Genomic DNA, 5284 nt, shown 5'->3' with positions numbered 1-5284 from the left:
AATTCTTGCCTTGGCGCCTGCCCATCTCCTCCTATCGATGCTATCTAATGAGTCTTTTAAAACTGATTCAGATTTCCCTGCTGGCCAGGGGCTCCTCTTACAAAATGCCCTCGCTCTGTTTCCTGGTTCCTGCCGGGGGGGGGCCTAGGTCCCTCTCACCCCTCAGAAGGGTCTTCAGGAATAGGTCCTGGCTCCTCCTTTGCCAGGGACTTCGCCAACCAAAGGCCTACCTCTTTGATTTGATTGTAGTGGGGCAATCTGCTCTCGGTGTTGCACGGTCCCTGCAGCCTGCATCTGTTGCCACTATGGTTCCCGCTGCCTGTGCCCTGCATCCTCTGCTTCTGCTGGGGTTCCAGCAGGTCCCCACCGGCTGCGGGGGGCATCCTCTGTCCACCTCCATGACCGGATTCCGTCCTCTGAAGATGCTTTTCAAAAGCAAAGTTATGCTCTGTTGTGCAGTTGCCACTTTTCAAAGTATTTTTCAAATTTATTTTTCTCTGTTTTCTTCTTGAGGTGGGAGAGTCATCTGTCTATGTGTTACTTTTATTGGTTAATAAAGAAACTGCCTTGGCCCTTTAATAGGACAAAAAATTAGGTAGGCGGAGTAAACAGAACAGAATACTGGGAGAAAGAAGCTGAGTCAGGCAGTTGCCATGACTCTCCCACCCGAGACAGATGCAGGTTAAAATCTTTCCTGGTAAGCCACCTCGTGGTGCTACACAGATTACTAAGTATGGGTAAGAATTAGCCAATAAGAGGCTACAGATAATGGGCCAGGCAGTATTTAAATGAATACAGTTTCCATGTAATTATTTCGGGTAAAGCTAGCCCTGAGGGAGCTGGGCAGCGGGAAGCAGCCCGCAGCTCCTTCTACATCTTCTTTTTCCCTTTTTTAATATTTTCTTTCATTGCTGCTAAGATAGTTGTCTCTGTAGCTCTGTATATGCTAAACTTACTTTCCATACTTGTCTGGTTGGGTACTTGCAGCTTGCTTTATATGTGATATGATCCTAGCACTGGCATAAAGGTATGCATCACCACTTTTTTTTCCATTACATTTATAAAGATAGAAAATATCCTTGTGTTTTGTTACTGAATGAGGTAATAGATAGCTTCCAAAGAAATAGTTCTGATTCTCCAGATGTCTCGCTGTTTATGAGAGCACTCTTTAGTGGAAGAAAATAACTGATATTCCATAATGTCTTAGAATTACAATATCCAATACCAAAATAATACATTCACTTCACTAGTGTGTTATCAAGAGGGTAACTTACAAATTGAAGAACAGGTTAAGTACCAAGTAGTGCTCTTTGTACAAAGGGAATCCAGTCCTAAACAGTGGTTCAAAACCGGTGGGTTGTAACTCCCCAAATCATCAGAAAATACAAACATTTACATTAGATTCACAACAATATCAAAATTAGAGTTACGAAGTGGCAACAAAATTTAGTAGTTTTGGGTCACCACAAGAAACTGTATTAAGGCTTCAAGAAGGTTGAGAAGTACTGATCTAAGGCAACCAAATACATCAAGTATTTGAGAATCACTGCATTGGAAAAACCAAGAACACTTTGAAGATACAATTTTGCCAATGTTAGTTTCTATTCTCTCAATACTTTGTTTATCATGGCCATGTGTTGTCTTCCCTCTGAAATATTTCAACGGCATGTGTGAAAGAAATGTTATAATTGATATTGATTACTTTGTAATATATGAAATGAAAGAAGTTTTATATCTACTATGGGAAATGGATCTTTATTTTGACATTCTTTTAGAAGAAGTTTTACATTCATTAAATTAGGCTGTGTTTTATCCATACTCACATAATAAAGTAACACTATCGTCATGCATTAAGCAATAGAAATCTGTTCTACAGTATTATAAGTGAGAAGTCAGAGACTCAGGTTTCTGCCAGGTCAGTTTCATTTGAGACTGAGAAACAGGATCAACTTTTAGGCTGTGGCCCATACTTTTCCTAAGAGTTTGATCCAGGTAGTCTTTCGTTACATGATTGAGTTCCTCTCCCAGGTCTACATCCATGTTTTCATTCAGAGTCTGTTGATGATATCTCTGTCATACTCTGGTAAAAGTTTTTTACAAACTGATCCATGTTTTCACTTAGGCTCTTGTTCATGCCCTTTCTCATATTCAAATGGTTTGTCAAAAACCTTGGTCTCCTCATTCATTATTCAGAGTCTTTACAAAACAGCTTTACAAAACAGGCTTTATAGGATTGTATCTATTTATGAATTTTCCTAGTAAAAAGATAATTGCTGCATTGCCTATGTTAAATTCATCTGTCGCTACTCTATGTTCAAATGAGGTAAGTTTTGTAAATTCAAGGTTAGAATATAAGCTAACTATAAACTAAGTTTCTCTGTCCTACCAGCCACTATTCAAATAACCATAGAAACTAAATATTAATTATAACTGCATGGCTGATGGCCTATATTTTCTTCAGACAACTCTTATCACTTAAATTATCCCATTTCTACTTATCCATTTGCTTCCCTGAAGCTCATTTGCCTCATCTTTGAAGTTCCTATTTTGCTTCTTTTGTGTCTAGTATGCAACTTTCCTGACTCCACTCTTCTTCACAGCATTTTCTCTACCCTAAAACTCCTGCCTAACTATTTGTCAGTCAGCTTTTATTAGCAATAAAAACAGACCTTTTTAACAGTGGACAGGAGAATTATTTCATAATATTTGCCTTTTGGGTCTAAATAAAAAGGAAAGTTTTAAAGTTAACACAATTATAGGCATATCAAAGAGTTCCAAAACAGACCAGAATGGAGTATAACAAATGTTTATTTATTTGGGGATAAACTCACAGTAAGTGTAGCTATTCTCAGTCCTCTGTGGCCTCTGGCAACTGGGAACTGAATCCTGGAGAAAACAGGGCTTCACATGCTTTTCACCTACACTTATACTACTTTAAACCATGCCCAATATGTGACAGTATCTAAAAGGTTATTGGCTGAAAGATTTTATACAAAAGTGGCATGGGACAATGGTCTTTTATCCTGTCACTAGTATTATTTTTATAAAATGCTGATTGGCCTGGAGTCAGGCAGGAAGTATAGGTGGGGCAACGAGAACAGGAAAATTCTGGAAAAAGGAAAGAGTCAGTCCTCTGTCGACACAAAGGAAGCCAGACACAAAACTAGCAAAGATGAGAAGGCCTCACTGACATAAGGTACCAAGCCATGCGACTAACACAGACAAGAATTATAGGCTAATATGAGGTACAAGAGTTAATAAGAAGCCTGAGCTAATAGACGAACCAGTTTATAGTTAATGTGGACCTCTGTGTGTTTCTTTGGGACTGAACAGATGTGGGCCCAGGCGGGACAGGAGCCTCTGTCAACAAATGGTATCAATGTGGACAGCTAAATCTGCTTAAAACCTGAGAGTTTGGGAAATAATTCTAGACACAAAGGAAAAGAGTTGAGCATGGCTTTTTGGTAGCATCATTTTATCAGATGGGCTCAGATTGCTAGAGGCAAGCACATGTCATTTAAGAGAGGTTTCCTGATTCAATTTTAGCTGCAAAAAACAAACAAACAAACAAACAAACCATGTAGCTCTTTTAAGAGGTTCTGCAATAAAACACTTAAATTGTGTTAATGAATAGTCAACAGCATGCTATTTGGTGGTGGTGGCAGAAGCCTTGAAACTCCATAGAGTGGTGGCAATAAATGTGGCTCTGGCCAGTACCTCCACCATGAGGCTAGACTCTCAGAAAGCTAAGGAATGGGATGGATCTGGCTGTCAAAGGCATGGTTTTAAGTCTGGCCATACTGCTTAGCAAAGTAAAAACTTATGTGATCAGTAAAAGAGAGATATACAGTAAAAATAAATTCAGATGAAGAAAAAAATCTATATTTGGGCGCCCTCGGGCAGAGCAGTCATGTCACACAAACAGATTTACTATTCGGATAAATAAGACAACGAGGAGTTCGGGTACCGGCATGTCATGTTGCCCAAAGACATAGCCAAGCTGGTCCCTAAAACCCATTTGATGTCTGAATCAGAATGGAGAAATCTTGGTGTTCAGCAGAGTCAAGGATGGGTCCATTATATGATCCATGAGCCAGAACCTCACATCCTACTGTTCTGTTGGCCACTACCCAAGAAGCCAAAGAAATGAAGCTGGCGAGCCACCTTTCAGCCTCGAGCTTTACACAGCTGTCTTTGCTTCTTACGTCTCTCTAATGGCCTGATTATCTCGTTTTCTTATTTCTCACTTTCATATTTAAAGGATGTTCAATACACGGAAGTGCTGGGACCTGCTTTACTTCTTGAGTTGAGCCACCAATGCCACAACTCTGTCCGATGACTTCAAAGCCCTAGAGCGCTCTGTATCCAGTGGGCCATATTTGCCGTCTCTTGAAATCATGTGAAGTCAGATCATGGCTGTTACAGGGACTGTGTGAATTTGCTGTTGTGGTTTTTATTTTTGGGTGTTGTATTTATGGTGACTTATCGGCTTATATTTCAGTGTGTTGGAAACTTTACATTTTATCTGACAAATCTCTTCCATGTTACAAGCCTCTATTAAAGGAAGTTTTTATAATTAAAAAAAATATATAAATAGGCTTGGGAGAGAAAGGAAAAAAGGATAAAGTCATTAAAATAAAAAAATAAAAAGAGTAGTTGGGAGTGGTAGCACATACCTTTAATCCCAACACTTGGGAGGCAGAGGCAGGCTGATCTCTGTGAGTTCAAGAACTACCTGGTCTACAGAATGAATGCCAGGACAGCCAAAGATACACAGAAAAAGTTAGTCTTATAAAAAACAAAAGTTAAAAGTAAAAATAAAAGAAATAGAGTTTAAAATAAAGCCATGTAAAAATGAAAAACATGAGAGTCTGATTACTGATTATTATGTGTTTAAATTGCTTGATGGCTGAGGAAGAAGCAACAGCTACTAAAAACATTTGATTATAAATGCTGCTGGATTAATGAATGATAGGTATATTGAAAATGCCTTGACTTCAAATTTAAGTCAAAAGATAGGTTACTTTGGAAAAGAGGTTTTCCTTTTGTTTCCACAGGAAATGAGAGGCTGTGGATTCCTTCTGGGCTAAGAAAAATCAGGTTTGATCAAGGAACTACCCCTTTGATATCTTCAATAGGAGTAGATGGCCCGGATGTCTGAGCTCTACATCCAGACCATCCTCGAGACTGCTGGCTGAGATGACCAAGCTTCATAGAATATTCCAGTCAGGACTTGACCATAATTCAAAAATTTTCTTTAGGTCCCTATAAGATTATCAGCACC

General features: G+C 39.1%; 1 pseudogene; it reads left to right on the top strand.

Annotated features, from left to right (window-relative positions):
* The first annotated feature begins 3910 nt into the window (after nt 1-3910).
* LOC101980992 lies at nt 3911-4150 on the top strand (annotated as a pseudogene).
* The last annotated feature ends 1134 nt before the right edge of the window (nt 4151-5284 follow it).

Source organism: Microtus ochrogaster, chromosome 10 (genome assembly GCF_000317375.1).
Source record: "Microtus ochrogaster isolate Prairie Vole_2 chromosome 10, MicOch1.0, whole genome shotgun sequence".
NCBI classification, from domain to species: domain Eukaryota; kingdom Metazoa; phylum Chordata; class Mammalia; order Rodentia; family Cricetidae; genus Microtus; species Microtus ochrogaster.
The sequence above is the reverse complement of the archived record's forward strand: the minus strand, read 5'-3'. Positions and strand labels throughout refer to the sequence as shown.